The sequence below is a fragment of the Rhinolophus hipposideros genome (assembly GCF_964194185.1).
Source record: "Rhinolophus hipposideros genome assembly, chromosome: 2".
Taxonomy (NCBI): Eukaryota; Metazoa; Chordata; class Mammalia; order Chiroptera; family Rhinolophidae; genus Rhinolophus; species Rhinolophus hipposideros.
Window position 1 is genome coordinate 48094500 of NC_138048.1, and position 24014 is coordinate 48118513.

Sequence of the window (24014 nt, forward strand, 5' to 3'; positions counted from 1 at the left end):
GTAAATTTCCTACACCAAAGTAACTTTTTAACTGTTGTGTACCTTTTTCACTACACATGTGTTTTTATACTGGTCAAAATGGGTTAGAATGAACTGCAGGGGCAGATGCTTTGGCATAAGCAGACATCGCACAAAGTGATGCCTGGGGGTGGGAAATGCTGATGTGCGAAAGGAAGGAGGAGCAGCCCCATCCTCTTGCCCTTAGGGATGGTTATGAATAGAGGCTCCACCAGAAGAAAGTGTAATTGGAGAGTAAATAATTGATTTGTAAACAAACACTCTAACATTTTCAAAACCCCAGAATATTACCTCTTCCAAAGCAACCGCCTTGGGAGTAATCTGCTAATGCTCCATAAATTATACAGTTGTCACAGTGCTGTTCTTGCTCAAAGCTTACTTGGAATTCTTCTTTGGGGTTTGTCCTGGAAATGAGTTAATGTAACTTCCTCCAAAATCCAGTGTCTCCAGTGGTCAGGTCCCTGAGAAGCTGAGCTGTCAAGAATCTCCGATTCTCCTGGTTGGCAGAAACATTAAAGCTTCAACCCTAGCTGGTGTTTGACCTCCCACGACATCCCTGGTGACAAGCAGACATCTAATCTGGGTCAACTCTTGGAGTGAAGGGAATGTGGTTAACACCCCCAAAGCAACCCTTTCGCATCTTTCTAGACAGCTCTGATTGTCCGAAAAATCTCATTCATTTTGAACCGAACTTGCCTCACCAGACCTTCCATCCACTGGTTGTAATGGAATATGGGGCAGTATTTCCTATGTGCCACCTCCACCATTTTGCCATTTTTGTCATATCCAAATATCACTGGTCCTATTAGTTCTTAATATCTTTCTTTCATTCACATTACCCAGTATTCACACATAAGATATTTTACTTTAAATGGAAACTACATCACCTAGTAATTGGAAAAACTATCAGTCAGAAATGAACAGCATAAGGAATAATATCAGAAAGAAGAGAAAGTGATGATATTAAATTCTACTTAGGAAGTGTTGCCTAGCAAAGGTGCTGAGCCTGAAGCAGGCTCTCTTTTTTAAAACAGGAGATTAGCAGATGTTGAGAAGTGTAGAGACAAAGTACCACAGAAATGATACTTCTTCCTTGACATAACCCACAGGCTCAAGTGAACTGAAAAGGGCATACTTTTTTCACCACGTGATCCACTGTTATTTAACCTCACTATCTGTGTACCACTCAAAAGCATCTCCTATACCCCTAGTGGGAGACGTGCACACTGGGACCCACTGGCGAAATGGTCAAGCACCGTGGCTGTGGTCAAGCTGATCAGATTCAGGTGGAAGTTCTGTCACCTCCTTGCTGCCCAAGCCTCTACACCTTAATCTCTGTCAGCTTCAGTGTCTTCATCTTTAAAATGAGGGTAATAGTAGCTCTTTAGAGTGATGCTTTCTTTTCAAGACATTTGAGCATTATGTCCAGGTTGTAAGCTGAATATTGAAGAGGATAAATTCAGCCTAAGACTGCAGGTTTGGGGCTGAATTAATTCAGCCTTTGGGCATTCATCAGGCTGTGCTTGTAGCCAACCAAAATCTCTAAGCTATTTTGATACGTCTGCTACTGAACCAAATCCCCCATGGTGAACTCGTATTGCTGGGCATTTGGGCCTGAGGGAGGGCTTGGCATTTATTCTTATTATAATAACTAGAGTTTCCCCGTCTCTTTAACCTGGTGCTTGAACATTTGTTCAATTCCTTCTACCCTGCATTTGAGGGGAAGGAAGTCAAATGGGCAGAATTGCACTATGATGGTGATGTATATGAGATTCCACGTGTGAGTCCGCATTCTGTTGAAACATGAAAATGGAAACTTTTTGCTGAGTATCCACTACGTATCAGGCACTTTCCTCTAATGTTTCATTTAATAATCCAAGAACCTGTTAAGGTAGGTGTAATCCCCATTTTACAGGGATGAACTCTGCATTTTTACTTGAAGTTCTTAAGCATGGTTAACTATGCAGTTTTTTACTTTTTGGCTTAAAATTTTGTGAATATTTTACCTACTTTATCATGTTGCTTCATCTCCCTCTCCTTTTTTTTGTTTTTGCTTTATAAATACTCCCTCTTTGTTCTAAAAACATTTTGAGATACTCTTGCCTTGATGTTTATCATTTTAACGGTTGTATAATACCCCATTAAGTTATCCTACCATAATTTATGTAACCAATTTCCTATCGTTGACAATTTGGCTTTGTTTGCTTTTTGTGGTTTTTAAAAAATTATTTTCTGTAATAAATGATCCTATTATAAACATCTGCACGAGTATTATTTTGTTCTGGAAATTTCCCCAGGAATGGAATTACTACATCAAAGGGGATTTGTGGCTGTTTATAGAGACTAGCAAATTGGTTACTCAAAGGAGTGTGTGGCATTTTAGAGTAAAAAGAAAAATCTGGTTTTCTACCAAAGAAATGAATTTTCCACTTATTCATAAAATATTCGAGAGCCTGATAGGTAGCGGGCGCCATGCCAGGGGCTGGGGACAGGGATGACCAAGGCAGGCCGGGTCCCGGTCTTCAAAGAGAGCACGGGAGAGTCTGGTAGAGGCAACCACGCGCTCCAGGTGCCTGCCTCGGGCCGGGTGGACCGCGCGCCCTTTGGCGCAGGCGAGGGGGGGTTGCTGTTTGCGAGCTCCGAGGTCTCGCAGCATAAGCAGCGCTTGAACTGAGTCTTACAGAATGAGTAAGAGTTTTGGCACGGGTTTGATATTTATTTTCCTGTGACTCTCTGGCCTTCTATCAAAAAAAAAAAAAAAGAAGAAGAAAGAGAAAAATTCCCATTCTTGGCCCAAAGGACGTTGGCGGATTCGTAAGCCCCCAACGTCGTAAGCCTCTTTACACCTCCAAGGAGGAGGGAAGGGGGTGTCTTCGACCGCAGGTGCAGGATCTGTGGTCCCGGAGTTCCTGGCGCGGCACCGGAGAGAACAGGAGAGAACCCAGCGCAGGGACAGCGTCCCCAGGGAGCAGACCCGATGCGTGGCCCTCGGGGGAGGGAAGACGCGCCCTCCGCGCCAGGCTCCTGGGGAGTCAGCTCTGCTGGGTCTGGATTGGGAAAATGGTAAGGAACTCGGAGCGGCTCGGGGTGCAGGGTCCGGGAGCCTCCTGCGAGTGGGCTCCGAGGGGCGCGGGGAGTAGCAGTCGCGGACCCCGAAGGGACAGGCGGGCGGGGGACCGCAGAGGGGCGGAGCTCTGAGCCCCGGCCGCGGCCCAGAGGGTCTGCGGGGGCTGCTGTGGCGGGACCCGAGGGCGGGCGGTTCTCGGAGACTGTGACCTTGGCATCGGAGCCGAGCCGGCGCGCCGTCCTAGCTCAGCCCCGAGCCTGTCCTCGTGGAGACACACAGCCGGCGCTGCCCTGGTCAGGGAGCCCACGCCTGAGTGCCAGGTAGGACCGAGGGCCGGGAGGAGGGCGGGCAGAAAGCGCCTCAACGCGGAGGGGCCGTGGTGGGTCTGGGGGCGGCGGGCTCGGGTGCCCCACGAAGGGCGCAGGCCGGAGCAGCTCAGCCCTGGGAACGCTGGCTGCGAGCCGTGGGGCAAGTCAAGGTACAAGACCGCAGGCTTCCCGGGCGCAGGACCAGACGGCTCAGTTACCCAGAAGGGGCGGGGGTCGCCCTCACGGATGACCGGGAGTGCGTACTAGGGTAGTATCTAATGTGTGTGTCTGAGCCTGGTTTCTGCCTGTAGTGCTATTAGAAAGAACACCCTTTCCGCGTGTGTTCACAAGGGAGCAGGCAATTTTGTAGCGTGTGCGCATATGGAAAGGAGGGCCCTGGCGTCAGCACCCGTCCTGCTGGGCCATGAGCTCTCTTGCAGGATCCTTGGTTCAAGCCTCCAGGTGGTTTGGGGACCTTGTCTCGTTGGTACCAAATCAGAGTATCAGTCCCTGGCCTTACGATTCACCAATCTCCATGTTCCTCGGTGGGGGGAAAATAGAAGAAAAAAAAGTACCAGATTGATGGAGACTTTTGTTATTTTTAAGTTATTTTAAAATTGTAATTTCAAAAGATGCATATGGTTTTTAAAAAATCAAATAATACAAACGTTTGTCTTTTACAGATAATGCCTATACTAGCATTTGTGTCTATTTATACCTCCCTTGTCTTTTTTACCCATATAGTTTCCTACTCTTCTTCTTCAGTCCCCTCCTTTTGATTCTGTATCCCACCTTCTGCTTAATGAAAGTAACAGTAGAAAATGACGTCATCACCACTGCCTACATCCCTTAAACTCCAGTTTATTCCCCGCTGGCACCACCCCTGCTGTCTTCAAAGTCTTTCACTGTGGTGGCCCTTGGGGTAGAGAGCCCACTACCAAGAGGTCATTTCATTTCCTTGCCTTAACTTTCCCAGCAAGTTGAAGAAAACAGCATTGGGGAAGAGTCCAGGAGGAGTTCTGTACTATCTGTTCTTTGCCTTAAACTGGACTTTCCAAATGCAATTTAAGTAGAGTCTGGTACTGAGGGGAATTAATTAAAGGATATTTCCTAAAAATGCTTAGATTTCCAAAATATAACACTACACTGGTTTGGATTCCTAAAAGCAAAACTTCATCAGTTACACCTTTCTATTGCCCTTCCCTGCCCCCAGGACCAGCAGGGGCACCCATAGGATTTTTCCTCTGTAAGAACTCAGAGAGTGGAGCTTTTATACTTGTGAAGAGGCTCAGGGACTGTAGCTTTGAGGTGGTGGTGGTGGGTGATATAAAGGAAGGAGTTAGAGAGGTGGAGGGAAGTAGGAGAGGAGGAACAGGCCAAGACCCCTGAGTGGAGAAAAATCCGGGCGTATAGAGCCTGTCATTCAGAAACCACCACCAGTAAGTTTGTTGCCAACAATCATCACACTCAACTCTTTTCCAAGATTTTTTCTATGCAAAGCCAAAACATATTGAGAAGTGGGAAAAAATCAGCAAATAAACACATTGTTATATGATAAAACAGAAGTGGTTTAAATTACTTTTACTGAATTAAAAAGTTTCTTAGGAGCTGTGTAGATTATCTAAAATAACCTAATGGCTACAACAGTCACTACATTTTTCTTTATTTTGTTCATTTTTTCATGTTGCATGACCTTGACTTAGATCCCACACGTCAGAATATTCAGGTTGATTAGAGGCTTCCACTTCTCAAGCCTTTTTGAATGGAGGATGGGGAGGGGAAGGGAGAGGAGAAGATTCAAAAATAAAGACTGATCCTTGTGGTAGGGTAGGGAAATAATGATGTGGAATGGACTGAGTATCAGCTTGAGTCTGGTAAGGAATTAGGCATAATTCTTAAGAGAACAGGAAAATGAGTGAGTAAGAGGTGAAGGAATCATTCATCATTCATTCATTCAAAATATTTATAGAGTGCCTGGCTGTGTGCCATTTACTGGGGAAAGAATGGTGAATAGAACCAGGCAAGGTCCCTGATCTCCTGAAGTTTACAGACACTTTGGGGAGGCGACCATTGATAAAAACAACGAAGTGTTGAATATGTAATTACAAACTAAGCTAGCTCTCCAAAGGAGAGAAATGAGGTTCTTTGAGGTTGTGTACACACTGCACTGCAAGACCAAGGAAGACTTTCTCAAGGATATTTCCCTTGAGCTGATATTCAAAGGTAGGTGGGAATGTTGGGAATATATATGGTTTTGAGGTAGGACCAGAATGTACAGGTTAGGAATTGCATTTGGCTGCTACCGTGTTTCCCTGAAAAGAAGACGTAGCCAGACCATCAACTCTAATGCATCTTTTGGAGCAAAAATTAATATAAGACCCAGTCTTATTTTAATAAAATATAATACTGGGTCTTATAATATAATACCAGGTCTTATTTTAAGATAAGATCTGGTCTTATATATGTATGTTATATATGTATGTTATATAAGACCAGGTCTTATATTAACTTTTGCTCCAAAAGATGCATTAGATCTGATGGTCCAGCTAGGTCTTATTTTCAGGGAAACACAGTAGTAACCAAGAAGTTTAGTTGCCATGTGGTGTTTGCCTTACGGCATGGAGATACATGTAGAATTGGCATTTCTGGAATTTGGGGAAAGGATGTTTTGTTATCACAGCATCCCTTATGCTGTCTTGAGTTGGTCATGGATTTCCATTGCTGTTTTTCTTTTAAATTAAATGTTTAAGTTAACTTCGTTCTTAACAATCTACTTTATTGTGCATAATAAAATATGTGCATTGTGGTTTAAGTGTGAATCATCCATACTCTCATTACTAAGGTAGATATGTATATAGCTTCCATATCAAATTTAGCGTGTATGGTGACAGCTTGTTGTTATCACTGAGTACTTTCCTAGGTGAAAACAGGTGTGGCAAGTACACTACAATATCTTCTCTCCACCCCTAAAGCTGCATGTACCTCTTCAGAGTTCCATATACAGTCTTTCAGTAAAGAAATAAAAACTACTAATCGCATTGATGCTGTAAGGAAAACTAATTACAGCTCACAATGTAGTGCATGGGGTGCTCTGACCAAGCAGCACATTTCATGTGCAAACAAATCTTTTCATCCATTCAACAGTATTTACAGTAAACTTTCTCTATGCCCAGAATTGTGCTACATACTATGGATAAAATGGGTGAGTAGGACAGTCCCAGCATTTAAGGAATTCATAGAAGTCTAAGAGCGGAAGACATACTCATCCACGTAAGGGGAGGAAAGTATTGTGGTTGGTGTAATGGAAGCATAATTAGGGTACAGCGATGTACAAAGCAGGGAGTGATAACTTCGAACAAGGAGAGGCGGGGTTGAACAAAGGAAGAGTGAACACTTGAGTTGAATCTTGAAAGACAAAGGGGAGAGGGCATTACAGAAGAGGGATTTGTGTGCAAAAACAAAAACAGCGGCATGAAAAAGCATGTCAAAGTCCAGCACCTGCTAGTGGCTCAAAGAGCTGAAGCATAAAAAACAAAAAGGGGCGCGTTAAGAGAGCAGGCCGGAGTGGTAGGTAGGCCAGGTCCCAGAGAACCTGCATACCATCTCGTGGATAGCATGATGGTTAAAAGATGCACTGTAAGGTCATAGGGACCCAGGTTTGAGTCATGGCTCTGCCACTTTCTTGATGTGGGGCCTTGGTTAAATAACGTGGCCTCATTAAGTAAGAGTAATGAAGGTTGTACCTCCCTTATTGAGTTGCTGTAAGAATTGAGATAAGTCATGTAGTACCGGGCACAGATTGTGCACCCAGTGATTGTTGGCTATTATTTTCATTATTTATCCTTGGGCAAAGGAGCCACTGGAGCGTTTTAAGTAGAGGAGTGACTTAGTGAGCATTCTGTTTAGAGCACAATCATTCTGGCTGAATGTGGATGCTGAGTTAAAGGGGGGTAAATTTAGAGCAGAAAAACTACTTAAATAGATTATAACCATTCAGATGATGGTGAAGATATGAATGATGGTAGCCACGATACTGGCCGTGGAGACAAAGAGACAAATGCTTGAGATGTGTGCGAGGTGGACTCCACTGAGCTCAGTTACTCATTAGATCCCACTCAGTTAATCCCAGAAGTGGGATTCTGGTCTGTCATCCTCTGGATGACAGATCATCCAAGTGATCTTAAGATAAACAAAAGAAAGTCGGTTATCAAGTAGGACTGGGGAGCCAGTATCTAGGAAGTGCTTATGTGAGAGGACTTAATGAGAGGTACCAAACAAGGTCTTTCTAATTCAGAAGACCCCTTGACAACTTCTATCATAACATAAAATAGGATCAGGAAATCTTAGTTGATCCATAACAAATAAAATTATCTCTTTCTCTCTATCTCTCATCTCTGGGAGGCTTTTAATTCAAGGTAAATGAACATCAGATGTCATGCATTAGCCATTGTCATAAAATGGCACATACAACCCGCACTCATGCCTGGTAGATTTGGTTCAACTCTTGCCTGATACTAGCCTGATTGAAATTTTTTCTCAAGAGTCCTCCCACAATCCACTAAGCACTGGCTGAGGTGCCTTTATTTAAACCAGTGAGAATTAGAGGATTTAGGTAGTCCCTATTTTATAATGTAGAGTAGTCTTGGTAATCACATCATGCATTCACAAGACAGAAAATAGTCCAGACGTATGTGATAGTGTTTGCTGAAAAGTTGCCGGGAACTTTATGCCTGTTTCCCCCAAACATGGATCCTGGGAAATGCTGATTGAATGTAGTGATAGATTTAGTTGCTTGAACAACTGCATCACTATTCAAAGCCACAGAAATGAAATGACATGATAATTAGTCAGGGCCAATGAGTGAGATGGCCAAACGTGAAATGAGAAAAAATAAATTCTGCCTGTGCCACGGACAGCCTAGAAATTGGATAAAAGTGGACTTTCCATCTCTCTGAACTTTGGCAACATATTTAACCTCTCTGAGCCTCATTTTTTACCGGTGGATATTCTTTGATGTCTGTAAAACTGAGGTAATGTCTCCTTCAAAGGGTGGAGGTGATGGTTAAATATATATATATGGAAAGTGCTTAAACACAATGCCTGGCATAGGATGGGTGCTTAACTGGCCGCAGTGCTTTGGCTCAGCTGTCTCTGAGGTCTTTCCTTGCATTGAAAACAAGCAGGAAGAATAAGATTTCTTAGGGTAGTTAATCTGAATTAATTGGCTTTTATGTGTTTCTCAACTATGATTGATTTTTTTCCTCTGAGAACCAGGGTGGAAACCTGTTTTCCTCCACCCTCTGGGAATGCTTATCCATGACAATGGGGGCAAAGGTAATATGATACCTGCAGAGAGGGAGCTAATTTTAGCTATTCTCCTTTCAACAATCTTTCACAAATACACAAGCAAAATTACTAACAACTAGAAAAATGAAGCAATTTGCCTTTTTTATCCTGTGTTTTTTGTTGGTGGAGTTTCTAACAGCTGTTTATTTCTTGTTTTTCATGTAGAAAGAAACAGGCTCAAAGAGATTGTAAATGTTCCCTTCAATAACCATACGCTCTTTTCCCTTAGTAAAAAGTTCTGTTTCTCTCCTCTTAATAGAAGTTGATAGCTGAAAGAATTATCATATCCTCCATACAGTTTTTCTAAATATTCTGTAATTTGACAAAAGCCTTTAGTTTAGTTCAACAAACATCACTTGAGCTCCAGCTTCATACTAGGTGTTGAGTCGGCATTGTGAACTCAGAGACACCAGCCGTGGTAGCCCAGATCTGTAGTTTGGTAGCCCTTGCAGAAGAGGATGGGTAGGGAGAAGAGGAGAGATGGTGCCAGTTGACTTGGAAGAGCCAGTGAGTGGGGAACGCTCAGACCAGGGTTCTCCACCACAGCTGCAGACCAGCAGTCCATCAGATCATGACCTCCTGCGGGTCACATTCCAGGTGTGCTCATCCCTTTGCCCCAGGCCCTTGCCACGTGAGCCTTTTAGTGCAAAATGTTTCTCGATTTAGAGATCAGGAGAAAAAAATGGTGAGGAGGCCAAGTGCCTTCTATTTCTGCATTCTTAAAAATCCACTATTCCAAATAAAGATTTGCTCTATGCAAGTTAGATGATTTTCACCCTTATCTTTTGAGAGGCATTGCAGTATAGTGGTTACAAGTCTGGGCGCTGGAGTTAGCTTGGCCTTGTGTCCCAGCTCTACAGTGTACTAGTTGTGTAACCTTGGGCAAGTTGTTTCACCTCTCTGTACCCCAGTTTCCTTATCTATAAACTGAGGGGGCTAATATTACCCATCCCGTTGGTGATTAAAAGACTTACGTGAGCTAATAAACATTGTTCAGATTCATCCAGCACAGTTACTATGTCTTGTTCAATGTTAAAACCCCAGAATTTAGCATGGAGCTTGGTATACTGGAGAAGCTGAATGAATGAACAAATCTTGATATGTAGGCTGATACAGCAGTCAGTGATTGACAACGCACTTTCCTATCATTAACTCACTTGATCCTCAGAATCTCAGGAGATAACTAAGGGAAATGGGCATAATAGGTACCATCATCTCCATTTTACAAGTGAAGAACCAGGGCACTGAAAGGTGGAGTAACCTGACAAAGAAAGCACAATGATAAACAACAGACGTGATTCATGCTCTTAACTCCACTTATTTCTAGCCCTATGATCTTCTCACTACCTGGCTGCCTCTCTATGTTATTCAGGTTTTGTGGAACTAAAAGAATGTCCACCGGCAAAAATGAACACACATAACTATTTAGCTTTCTGAAGAAATGAACTTCTTACTGTAAATACATCCAGTCAAATTGTAACTTCAAGTTAAAAGTTGAAGTTTGGAAAGTTTGTATTTTGGGGGATGGGGAGAAAAGCAGAGGATATTTTATGGGAATGAGGAAGTTCTTCCTAAGTGTGAAAGTGGCAGAGAATCATGAAGGAAAATATTACAGATTTTGTTACATAAATATTTAAAATACTTATGTATAAAAAGTCATAATTAAATTAAAAGGAAATTAAACTTTTAAAAATGCAGAAATATGCCAAAAGGTTAAAAGCTTCAATATCTAAAGAGTTCATAGAATGTAATAAGAAGAACAGAAGACCTTAGTTTCAAAAAAGTGGGCAAAGGATGTAACAGTTTTCAAATGAGGAAAAGCACATGGTTGATGAACATATAAAATTTAATTTTACTTGAATGAAACAAATAGGGATTTTAAAGATGATATACCAGTTTGCTTATCAAGAATATTAAGACTTTAACGATAATACTTATGGAGGGGGATAAAATGGTTACCCTCATAACAAATTATCTGGAAAGTAATTGCCTTAAAATTGTTTATAGTCTTTGACCAAGGAATTCAATTTCTCGGACTCTATCCTAAAGAAGCCATTAGAAATATGGTTTTACACTTATACCCATGCCCAAAAAGAAAGAAGATATATAAGAAACTATAAAGAAAAAGTGCTTGGTGCTATTGAATGACCACAATAACTAAAGTGCAGAAGAAGTGTGACAGAAACCTAAAAAAAAATAAAATAAAATAATGTTTTAAATAAAAAGACTTATGCCTAAAAATGTTCTTCACAGAGTTTATTTATGAAAGTGAAATGATTAAGATTGACGATAGCCACAGAATATAGTCACAGAAAGTGGGATAAAAAGTGGTGTAAATTCAATCAAGTTTTGCTGCTAATAAAGTTACAGAAAACCTTTAGGTTTGTAGAACTTCGAGGATTTTGGAATTATAGGTCTATATTGATTCATTTAACTCACATAAAGTATGCTGTGGGTACTCTTGTGATCCCCACTGTATGGATGAGGAAAATGAGGCATGGAGAAGTTTTCAAGGTTACAGGGCTAATATTCACTTTTTTAAAAAGTCGTTTTCCATAGGTTTACTTTCCTTGCAGAATCTCTCAAGTTCTCTTATGAATTAACCCTCATGCACGTGTGAAAAATTGAGATCAATGCTAACTGGAGTCAGGTGTATCTTTGAGCTAATCTCTTGGCCAAGGACCGTTTCCAAACCCTTCAACCCAGGACTTTCAAATTTTAAGCTGGGGTATTATTGACATGTAGATTGCTGAGCTCCACCCCCAGAAATTCTCATTGAGTAGCTCTGGGGTGGGGCCCAATGCCTGTAGTTGTCACAAGCTCCCAGGTGATATGTTAGGTACCCTGCTCTAATCCATCCCTTTTTCAGTTTTTATCACCCCTTACATTGTCCCTTTCTTATGTGAATATTTTCATTTCTAGAATACTTGTTTTTTTATATTATTCTCCTATCTTCTCATTTCTATGTTGTGCTTTCATTTCTAGGAATAGTATCATAATAAAATTGTCTGTTATTTTCTAAGTACTTATCATGTACTAGTAACTGTGCTAGTGCTTTATTTTTATTATTTTTTCATCTTTTCACCAACCTTGAAAGGAGGGTATTATTATCCTTATTTTAGGGATGAGAAAACTGAGGTCCTAGGACTCCCCAGCAAGTGGGAGAAACAAATCCTCTTTACCCCAGGCTCTTTCCATTTTACTGTCCCACCCTTCTCACATGGTGGTACCAGGTCGCCAGTCTACATGCTTTCTCAACCCTCCCTCACCCTCGTAGCTACGGCCGGTGAGTCTCTAATCTGGAAGCCCCTTCTCTACTCATCACCTATCCCCATCCCATCTAGGCCTTCTAGGCAGGAAGCATTACCATCTCTGCCTGTCCACAGCCCACGCTGCACTGCGTCTTTTGTTCTTACCTGGCCATTTACCTTATGTGTTTCCTTTTTTCCATACCAAACGATTTGTCTTCCTAACGGGATTTGGAACTCCTTGAATGCAAGGCTCATCTCTGGCATCTCTAGGTCCCCCTTGGAAGAGCCATGGTGGGGACTGATCGCCTCTCTTACCCCCCTTCCTACTTGTCTCCCTCCCTATCCTCCTATCCTTACTACTTGTCCCTTCTTATCTTGGTGAAATGAAGCCACACCAACAAGAAGGCAAAACACAGCCGGGTTTGATCCTCCTTAATTCCCATCCCTGCGTTGTAGCTGTGGGTGGTTTGCAGCGTTTGCCCTGCTGTTCCACAATATCGTGAGGAGGAACTTTCCATGAGGCCCTGCACTTGGCACTTGGTTTTTCTCGAGGGTTTCCAGACACCCCTCCCCTCCTTCTATATTTACTCAAATTCCATTTCCATTATTTTACTTCCCAGTTTCACTTTGCATCCTTGTCTTTATTCAAGTGTATGCCAAGAGCTCTCACCCGCCCGCCCGTCCCCAGCTTGTGTATCTGTGGAGCTACTTAGCCCTGGTGAGGTCTATTAGGACCAGTATGGTGGGACACATTCATTTGGGCTGTACGCTTTGGTTATTTTTCTCCCCTCCTGTCTCCTCCACCTCCCCCACCTTTCTCTCCGTTCCTCCTCCTTCTTGAGGTCATTATTACTGTTTATGATTTGGGTGGTGTTATCCACCCACCATGACAGCTTACAAATCTCAGGGCTTGTAATCTTCCTTTTGTAATTTTCCCAAAACTTGTCATCGTCTCCTTGGAAGGGGTCTGATGAGCAGCTGGGCCTCATAGTCAAAGGGTGAGATTTTCCGTGGTGCTTTCATTTCCTCCCTGTCCCTTAGTGCAAAAGTGCTGGTTGTGTTTGCGTTACAGCCTCATATACCTACTCAGCTAAACTGATGCCATCCCTAGTACACAATTCTAGATTCAATTAGTTTTCTTGTTTAGAAGGTTTTTTTTCTAACCCACATTTATGAACCAGACTTGTGGTCGTCCTGAAGCTTCCTTTCAGTGTCTCCTGGGATCTGAATTTTTTCTTTCGTGCCTCATTCCATGTGCTGTTCTTGGTAGCATTCACGGTGAAACACTAGCGGGGGGAAACAACCATTCTGAGGAATACCATTTACTGTTTCTTTAGTGTTTACAATGTATTAGGCAATGTGTTCAGCATTTTTATGCCTTATTTTGTTTAATCCTATCAAAACTTTTAGTTAGGTATATCCAAGTACAATGGGAAAACTGAGGTGTAGTGAAGTTAAATGACTTGCCTGTGGTCTAATGACCAGTAAGTGGGACGGCCTAGATTCAAGCCTAGGTCACATAGTCAAAAGCGCATAGTCAAAATTTAGTTTCTGGGAGCTTTCTCCTATCCTTTAAAAATTACCGGGGGTGCCAAAAAAAGTGTACACAAGTGGACACTTTGGTCAACGTTGTTCAATCAGTAGTTCACCGTAATCAGAAGTGTCTGTGTCTATGAGTTTTTGTTCTTTATTAACCATTGTCACCCTAATAAACTTTTAATTAAAAATTTAAAAAAGAAGAAGTGTCTGGATGCTGATGGTAACAGCTTTGAGCACCTCTTGTCAATGCAGAAGTCAAACATGACTTGTATTCATCTTTTGTTATCAGTATATATTGAGTATTACAGTTTTAATAGTTTTCCTTTCTTAAAATGTGTATACATATTTTTGGCACCCTCTGTATAATGATTTAGCCAAAAGCTCTCCCATACACTGCTAAGACAGTGTAAATGGATACACCCTTTCTGGAGGGCAATTTGGTAATCCATATTAAAAGCTTTTGAAATGTTCTTAATGCTTTAACAATTCCCATTCCTGAATTATTACTAAGGAAATAATCATTAATATGTGCAAAGATTTAACCTAAGGAAGTTCAGAGTGGCAGTATTCATAATATGAAAAATTTGAAACTGGTTCCATGTCTAATAGAAGGAAGTTGGCTAAATATAGTGTGATACAGAGAGACAATGAAATACCACATATTCATATAAGTTATGTGGAAAAAGAATATTCAGTGACATAGAAATGTGTTCTTAATATAAAAAGTAACATACTGTAGGATCCAATGAAATCCATTTGTGTAAAAACAGATACTACAAAACAGATTCAAAGAGAAATGATATAGAGCCAGAGATATAGATATGTATGTGGTATAGATAAAAACAATGTGAAGAGTTAGTTGTGAGATTAAGGAGATAAAATTAAGACCAATTTCTATTTTCTTCTTTTATCTCTTTTACTATGTAATAATTACTTTTTAAATTGACATCGAGGGTGTTTTAACTTTTTGTTTCAGTTTTGTTTTTTTTTAATTGGAAAAATGTCTGGATGTTGTTTGAAGATGTAGAGTCTTTGGAATTTCATCTTGGCGATTCCCTCTGTTGAAGTTCTTATGCTATCGATTTCTGGGTTTGTTGTTTTTGCAGGGCTGAGCTGGGGAACTGATCATATGTATTGCAAGTATTAATAGTTGCATGAAACTGAGCTTTGTCTGGCATTTCATATCCTTGTGTGGTTCAGGTGGGAAATTCATACCTTACTTGATCCACATCTAAACTAACTAAACATCCTCTCCATGTCCCTCTGCTACTTGGTTTTGTGACTCCAGCAGCCCTTATATTTCCCTCTAGAGTAATAGCTTTCTTTGAGAACCCTCACTGATACTGTAAAGGAAATTTCAGACTTCTTTCTTTCAAATTATAGATCTTTGACCATTGTTCATATTTACCAGTGCTCCCATTGTATATTTATAATTTCCCTCACCAACAAGTATTTGTATAGACGCTGAATTCTATGTTCTCAGTTTCTTTAATGACTTTGTTTTCTTAATGCAGGTTTTTATTAGATTTTTCTCTTTGACCCAGTGTGCTTTGGTTTCCTGACCAGGTCAACTCCCAACTGCCTCGTGCCATTGACTCATGTCTGTTCTCCGGTACTCACCACCTTACCTCCCTTCTTTCAGGTCTCAAGGTGTCTTTGAAAAGTTCCTTACTCTTGCTTCAGCTTTCTTGCTGCTCTCATTGCTTTGATCATCTCTCTGCCAGCTTCCTTCATTGACCCCTTCATCGACCCCATTTCTGTTTTAAGAGAGCCCACCTATCTGTCTTTCATCTATTTATATTCTCCATTCAGCTGCTAATTCTTAGTCTAATCATTGCAGCCTTTGATTTAGGCCTTCCCTGAAGCTTTTTTTTACTTTAAAAACAAGTTCCACAATTTGACTTCTTAGGGGCGCAGAGCTTACTGACTCATGTCTTGTTTTCTGTTGTTGTTGTTGTTTTTAGGGCATAATCAATTGTGGAAGGAATAGTTTAACCTCAGAAAATAAAGTGCTAAAGCAAAATATCAATTACCATTTCCTCTATAAAAACAAATAATATATTTAAAAGCAAGTAATCTTTGAAAAGAGCAGTTATCCCTTACTAACCAAAAAAAAAAAAGAGTTTGCTACATATTTCCACCTCTAAGAACGAATCATAAGGAGATAATTGGACAAATGTTAAAAAAGTATTAGAAAATAGGTTAATTGAAATGATGTTTGTAATAGTAAAAAAGAAAGAATATCTTAAATGCCCAGCAGTAGATGATTGGTTGTGTAAATTTTGACTCATATATACCATGAACCATTATGAAGTCACTAAACATGATTATTATGTATTTATGACAATAAACATATATTGTTGAATGAAAAAAACAGATTGTAGACAATAATGTGTAATATGATCCCAGTTCTATAAAATTATATATGTACGCGTATATATAGTCACCAAAACAAGGTCTCTTGGTGATGGACTTTTGGATGATTTTTAATTTTATGTTTCTTTTCATTTCTTTTTTATACTTTTCAACATTGCTTGTATATTTTACAGTTAGCAAATATTGTTTTTACACCCCCAAAAACCTTATTTTTTTTAGTAAATTTTACAACAAACTTTAATTTTCGAATGTTCATTTTACGTTTTCCTTACATTTTGCTATGAAAATATCAAATATTGTTTGCTTTTTACTATCCACACTCACCCGGGGCCAGATGCCTTCTCTGCTTCCATCACACCTGACCACCCAGCCTTGTTCTGCACGCTTTTACACCGTCACTTTAGGAGACATGTATTTCCACTGTTGTATAGTCCTAATTGTTGTAATAGGAAAATTTTCTCCTGCTATGCTGGAAACCTAAGTCATTGTTGTACAATTCTGATGTTTAGAAAATTCTTCCTTACATCACACCAAAATCTATCTCCTTGGAATTTCTGCCTTTCTGTTCAGTCCTATTCTTTATACCCACCTAGAAAAAAAGCAAAGACCTCTTTCTTTCAGCATCCTGAAAACCTCAATCATGTCCGAACTAAGAGTTCTTTTCTCCAGGCAAATGCTCATGGTTAGTTGCCCCTATTGTTTCCTCCTCATGGCTTCATTTCCAAGCTTTCATTGCCCCGTTTGTCTTCTCTGGACAGAGGCAGGTTTGTCTGGATCCCCTTCTCTAATAAACATTCATACTAGACATAATATGTAATGTATAGGTATGGTTTAAAAAATAATAATAAAATGAATACCTGTGTATCTATAATCCAGCTTAAGAAAATTAAGTCTTTGGAATCCCTGTGTGCCTCTAATCAAGTCCATCCCGCTCCCTCAAAGAGGGTCACCACTCCCGAATGTGTATTTCACATTCCCTTCCTTTGTAGTTTTATGACATATATGTGTTCAGTTCATTGTGCCACAACTTGGGTTATTGTAATGCACATTAGTTCATATGCAATAGGTAAATAAGGGACTGCTGTCAAAATACACAGAAGTCACATTGTTTATATGAGATTTTCCCCCCACATAAATGTTCTGTACCACTAAGGAGCAGCAAGATGGTGCAAAGTACACTAACACAGCTGAATGCAGCAAGCTGTGAATTTCTGTCCACAAAGTTCATTCATTTCAAGTTCTTCCTCTTGTCTCACTGTGACCTTGCACATTGCCTGGGAAGTGCTTGGTACACAGTTCTTCCTGATCTTTGGATGTTTTGTCCTAAGGCAGCTTCCTCAACCCTTCCTTAAACCTTCTCCTAAGAAGCTATCTTCCTCTTTTCTGTAAGATGAATTTTCATATTTGCAGTAGTATTTCTTTATTAAGAATATAATATATCTTCTAATTATCCTAATGTTTTATTAGGATTTTTATTGGTTTTATTAATATTCTGGTTACAAAGTCATGTAGAATTTCTGTGATTTTTTTTCCATAGGAAAACAGCCCATAATCTCAGTTATCTTTATTGCATCGTTTTGCACAACGAGAGCATTTTTTATATATCACATTATGTGACATTATATCAGAAATGCGTGACCACAGATATATGTGACATTATATCAGAAATGCTTATACCCCTAAACAATGCATTGTTTAATTTGCATTGTTTTGAATTTTGTACAAATGGAGTCATGCTCTTTGCATTCTTTTGCAATACGCATTTTTTTAAACATTGTATTTGTGAGAGTAACTCAGGTTAATGACCATAGTTGTGGTTCATTCATTTTCACTGCTGTGTAGAGAATTTCATCGTATGAGTGTACCAAAATTTATTTATGTATTTTCCTGTTAATCAGTAATTGGTATTGCAGGTTCCTGCTGTTATTGAAAAAAAAAATGCTGTTATAAATATTTTTGTACGTGACTCCTTGGCACATATGCCAGAGTCTTAGGGCAGTCTACCCAGGGGAAAGGTGCTGGATTTAGGGTATGCAATCTTCATGTTTACTAGACAATGTAAAATGGATTTCCAAAGTGATTTTGTCAATTTAAACTTCCACTATTAGTGTATGAGAGTGTTCATTTATCCACATCCTTGCCAACAGTTGAGTTACTACCAGATTGTTGTGGTTTTAATTTAATTACAGATGTGTATGTGTTTCTTTTCTTGTCTATTCATATTCTTTTTCTCTATGAAATGCCTATTGATGTCTTTTGCCCATTGTTTTTCCATGGAAGTTTCTATTTTTCTTTCAGTAAGAATGCCATACTATTCCTTTTTCAGTTACATTGCTGCATTTATCCCTTTCCAGTTTGCAGCTTGTCTTTTCACTTTATAGGATCTTTTTTGTGAACAGTAGTTCTTCGTTTAATAAAGTTGAATTTATTGTCTTTCATTGTTTGTGCTTTGGTTTCTTTCTTTCTTTCTTTCTTTCTTTCTTTCTTTCTTTCTTTCTTTCTTTCTCTCTTTCTCTCTTTCTCTCTTTCTCTCTTTCTCTCTTTCTCTCTTTCTCTCTCTCTCTCTTTCTTTCTTTCTTGGAGGGCACAGCTCACAGTGGCCCATGTGGGGATTGAACCGGCAACCTTGGTGTTATTAGCACCACGCTCTAGAGCTAACCAGCCACCCATACTTTACTGTTTTAAGAAATATTTCCATATTTGAGGTTATAAAGACATTTTATATTTTCTTCTAAATTTTTAAAAATTCTATCTATCACATTTAAATCTTCAAGCCATTTGCAATTGATTCTTGTGTGTGATCTGAGTACAGGTCCAAACTCATTTTTTTTCTCACATGGTTAACCAGTTTTCTAAATACTGTTCATGAATAGTCCATCTTTTCTGCCACCAATATGCAGTGCCACCTGTCAACTATTGAGGTTCCATATATGCCTGAGTCTGTGACTGGCCTCTTTACTCCGTACTATTTCTCTTCTCCACCATATCAGTCTCACTTAGTCCAGCATAATATTGTTTTGGCAGCTGGTAGACTGAGCCTCCCTTGCATGTTGTTCTTCAGGAGTATTTGCTAGTCTCACTCCTTTGCTTGTCCAAAGAAAGTTTACAATCAATTTGCCAAGTTGTGTGCATGCAAAACACACACACACACCCTTGCTGTCAAGTGCATGCACGCTTGCTCACACACACACACACACACACACACACACACACACACAGAGCTGTTGAGATTTTTGTTAGAATTGCAGTGAACATATAGCTCAGTTTGGGAGGACTGACATCACAGCAGTATTGAGTCTTCCTATTTATGAACACAATTAGAGCTCTCCATTTATTCAGGTTTTCTTTACTGTTTTTAAATAAAATTTGAAATTTTCTCTGTAAAGTTCTTGCACATCTTTAGTTCATTCAATCCTTGAGAAAATTAATTTTTTTCTATGATAAATTGTACCTATTTACACAGTATATATATTCTGTTATTGATGATTAATAAAAATGCATGCCTGATCACTGCACTGTACACCTGAAGCTGAACAATAATGAATGCCAACTATAATTATATATATATATGTATATATATGTATGTATATACTTACAAGCGGAGTACAGCATTAGGATTAGAGACAGTGGAAATGTAATGGCTGTGTGCGATGTCAGAGGGATAGTGGATGGGGGCGGGGGGGACCACACAGTGTGAGGGATATAAATGATAAACGTCTAAGAATTGCTTTGTCTTGTGCACCTGAAACTAATAAAAAAAAAACACTAAAAAAATAAAATAATAAAATAAAAATAAATAAAAATGCAGTTGAGTTTTATATACTAAATATCTGGAAACTTTGCTAAATTCTCTTATTAATTCTAATTACTTGTGCATAGAGTCTAAGATTATCATGTTGACTGTAATTAATGATAACTGTATTTTTCTTTTCTAACGTTATGCTTTTGATATCTTTTTGTTAGGCTACTAAACTGGCTAAAGCCACTGGAAAATGATAAAGAGAAGTGAGATGGGACATCTTTCTGATTTTGAAGAAAGGGCTTTTAACATTCGATCATTAAGTGCAGTGATTGACACCTCTGGCAGCCAGTTGCCATGTGTTTTGGAGTGCATTGTTCTCATACTTGATGAAATGCTCAACTTTAGGTCAGCCTTGGTGAAAGAGGCAAGATTGCATGCTTTAGATCTAAATTACTTCAGCTACATAGTAGGAAAAAGGCTCCTGCATGTAGTCCACCCTCCGTCACTAGAGTTTGACGTTGGGTTTGGGGCCCAAGCCCCAGCTAATATTCTCTGTGCTTGCATTTTCTTCTGAAACCTAGAGGGCAGGTTTCCGGTCGTTCTGAGTCCCCAGCCAAAAACCACTTCCTAAGACAGTGGAGTAGGTAACAGAATCATACGTGGTTGGACCCCACCCCAGAGTTAATGACTCAGAAGGTCTGGGGTGAGGCGGGAGAATTTGCTTTCTAAGAAGTTCCCAGATGATGCTAATGCTGCTGGTCCTTGAACCACACTTTGAAAAATACCGTCCTAATGTTCTCTCCTTAAAACATCCCAACAGTGGATAGTCTAGAGACCAGCAAACAAAATTATTAAAGTGCCTGAGAAGGAATGAGGAAGATTGCGAAGAATGACAGCAGCTGCCTTGAGTTCCACCCCTGCAGAGTGACAGATAGCCACCTCCAAACACGGGAGAATGGAAGGAGAGGGAAACATGGGAGAAAATAGGAGATTCAGGAAAGAACAATGGAGGGAATTCATGAGAAAATACGAAGGGAGACCACAAATAAGCAAATACATCAGGTGGGGCTGATTATTCAGTTTACATCCCACAAAGAACATAAAGGGGAAGAATGACAGTGATACCTGTGTAGCTTTGGGGAGGGGAAGTGACAAGACAGTCATTTAAGCAACAGTTCCTTGTAAAAATCTAGTCCACATAGAGACTGGCCTCTGTTAAGTAAGACAGTGAGTGCTGGATAAACCAGAAACCCATGCCCTAGGAAGTAAGAGAATTAATGTAAGCTTCCTATTAAGCAGATAAACTGGATTTATTCTTAAAGCAGAAAAGAAATTGGAAAGTACGACAAGCAGACAAGGCTTCAAGTAATGTTCTTCACAGCAGGAGCTGCAATTCCTGCCAGAGCCTCTTTGACTTGGGCTCAGGGCCAGCGAGGTGGGACAGGAAGAATCATGCAAGGAAGAAGAGGTTGAGGCCATTACCTGTTGCATGGAAAGCAACATCAGAGGTGCCAGAGAGAGCCAAAGTCTAACTCTGCACATGGGGCTGAAATCGTATGATGCTTTTGATACTGTTTTTTTTCTACTCATCAACAATGTGAATAAGCAGCTAAAAAAAAGAAAAAGTAGGAAGGGCATAAGTTCTCCATTCCCCTTCCATATCTGCTGCCCGCCATCTCCCTGTCAAGGGCTAGCTGGCTCTCTGTGACACCACGTATTAAAGCTACCTCTGGTTTGATAATTCACGTCCAATATATCAGAGCTGAAAGAAATGGTAAAGGATCCTTGCTGGTCCAGGTGGGCCCATACAGTAGGAGTGACTTGCCAAATGTCAACCAGAGTAACTGCATTCATTTATTAATGCTTCATTTTATGTGTTTGTCAAATAAGTATTTTACATATTTCACTGTTTGATTCAATTAATTGACTTTTATTAAAACATATACCTATATCAATGTCCCATATTTATTCTATAAAATCTGAAAAGCTTGCCTCCGATTTATATAGTATCTTACCTCTGGGTATAAACTCAAGTAGCTTCCTATGTGTAAGTGTATAGAAACCAGTGAGAATTATACTTCTAGGAAGGGTTTTGATCCCAAAATAGCTACAAACAATTTTTCAGCAAGTTGCTTCATTGTTCTGTGATTCACTGACTCTTGTGAGACTAAAGGTAAAAGCACTTTAAATTCCAAGAAAGAAAGGTGCAATATAAATTCAAGATAGTTCTTAGAATTGCAAATTCTTCTAGTGGGACATGCAGCTCTCATATCCACACTCACCCAGGGCCAGATGCCTTCTCTGCTTCCATCACATCTGACCACCCAGCCTTGTTCTGCACGCTTTTACACCGTCACTTTGGGAGACATCTATTTCCACTGTTGTATAGTCCTAATTGTTGTAATAGGAAATTTTTCTCCTGCTATACTGGAAACCTAAGGCATTGTTGTACAATTCTAATGTTTAGAAAATTCTTCCTTACATCACCCCAAAACCTATCTCCTTGTCTGTTCAGTCCTATCCTCCATACCCACCTAAAAAAAAAAAAAAATCAAAGATCTCTTTCTTTCAGCATCCTGAAAACCACAATCATGTCCCAACTAAGAGTTCTTTTCTCCAGGCAAATCGTCAGGGTTAGTTCCCCCTATTGTTTCCTGCTCATGGCTTCATTTCCAAGCTTTCATTGTCCTGTTTGTCTTTTCTGGACATAGGCAGGCTTGTCTGGGTCCCTTTCTCTAAGACTGAGATATACATATACTTGGAGACATACCACATGTGAAGTGTAGGCCACAGCTGAGTACGATAGGGCTCTTAGTCCTCCTGGGCCTTCTTAACAACCCACTGCTTTAGCAATCACCTGACCTTGGGGTTCATATATTGCCTATAGATACTATAGACCCCGCCCCCTTTTTTAGATACAATTGCTAAGTCAGTGTCAAAAACACCTATTTGAATTATTGAAATCAACACTGATTCTTTTATCTGCCATGTTGACAACCGCAGCAAAGAGAAGTTGAAGATAATCTAGAATGACTTGGGCAAACCGGTTCATGACTATTGCAACTGTGGTTTCTAAGAGGTGCAAGACCTCCACGTGAAGATATATTTCTCATTTCTTCCATGTGGTTGCTCCTCCTGCCCAGGACCTGCTAATTGTCCTGGACCTATATCAGTTCATTGTCTGCGCACATTACCTCCTCAATACCCGACGCTGTGTCATCCCTTGTTTTTGAAAACTCCAAGGTGACTTTTGGAAGTGCCTGCGTTTTTGCTGTTGTTGTTGTTGTTGTTGTATACTATTTCCTTATCCCTCTGATCTCTGTGCCAGATTCTGTCATTTACTCTTTTAGGTTTGTTGAGTCTACTTTATGACTCTGCTTTCTTATTTTCTACCTACGGTATCCATTTGAAAATTCCTTAAAGATTCTTTAGTGGAGAATATCCACTTTACTCATTTAAGTCTTTGATTCATGCTGTCTTCTAAAGACAAATGCTTTCTTCAGAACTTTAAAACTATGCCACAGTAACTTTATGTTACCTTACATGTAAGGGTGCAGGGGTGGAGAAGCAGTTTCAGAGCTGGAAGAAAACCCAGTTCTCCATCTCTTGTTTGTGTGGCTCAGACAAGAGGATGGAGACACAACATTACTGTTTTCTCTTAGCTCAGAATGTTCATAAACCTTGTGAGGATAGTGGCGCTGGGTTGGAGGGGGGCCAGGAACATCAATATCATCTAATGCCACAAGTTGAACACTTCTGAGTTCCGACTCTAGCCCAGTAGGGAAAGGTGAACTGCCATTCAGGTAAACTCAGTTGTCATTCACTTTGTACTTGGACAGCATAGGAATGCTTGACAATCTAGACTCTACTAGCTAGAATTTAGCCAAATAAAATCTCTCTTGGTTGCTAAGGAGTCTTTGGAATGAAAGTGACCAAGAAAATACCATGTTCCCTGACTAGACACATGGCAACAGGACAGTAAGGCTAATTCCTTATTTGAAAGCACCCCTAGCACAATGTTTTTCGCTGACTGGACCAAGGGTCACACGAAACTCCATGATAAATGATTTGCTTTTCTTCAGAGTCATTTATTAACCTCAGGAGTGTGGCATGCATCACCAAGAGACTAATGGGTGCCATTGAAAGGACGTAAACCAGAGTTTTCTGGACCATAAAGGGGAAGGTGGAAGAAAGAAGGGAGTGGGTTTATCCTTGCCTTTGCTACCATCCCAAACATGGCCACCCACCACCTTGAATAAGAAATGGGTAAAGAATTTTTGCCTACACATATGAGAAAACTGGGCCATACTATGATTTTAGCCCTCTGCCTTCAGAAGTGAACCAAAGGCACAACTGGAGAGCTGGGC

At 40.2% G+C, this 24014-nt stretch overlaps 1 protein-coding gene across 2 annotated transcripts in view; it reads left to right on the forward strand.

The window, feature by feature from the left end:
* Positions 1–2872: 2872 nt before the first annotated feature.
* CASR (calcium sensing receptor) overlaps positions 2873–24014 on the forward strand; it is a 72754-nt gene continuing 51612 nt past the window's right edge. Inside the window, exon 1 of one of the 2 annotated variants that reach the window (XM_081025163.1) lies at positions 2873–3081. The gene's annotated coding sequence lies outside the window, so the exon portion shown is untranslated. Of the gene's footprint in view, positions 3406–24014 lie in introns of both variants that reach the window. The other variant, XM_081025164.1, reaches the window with a different exon arrangement.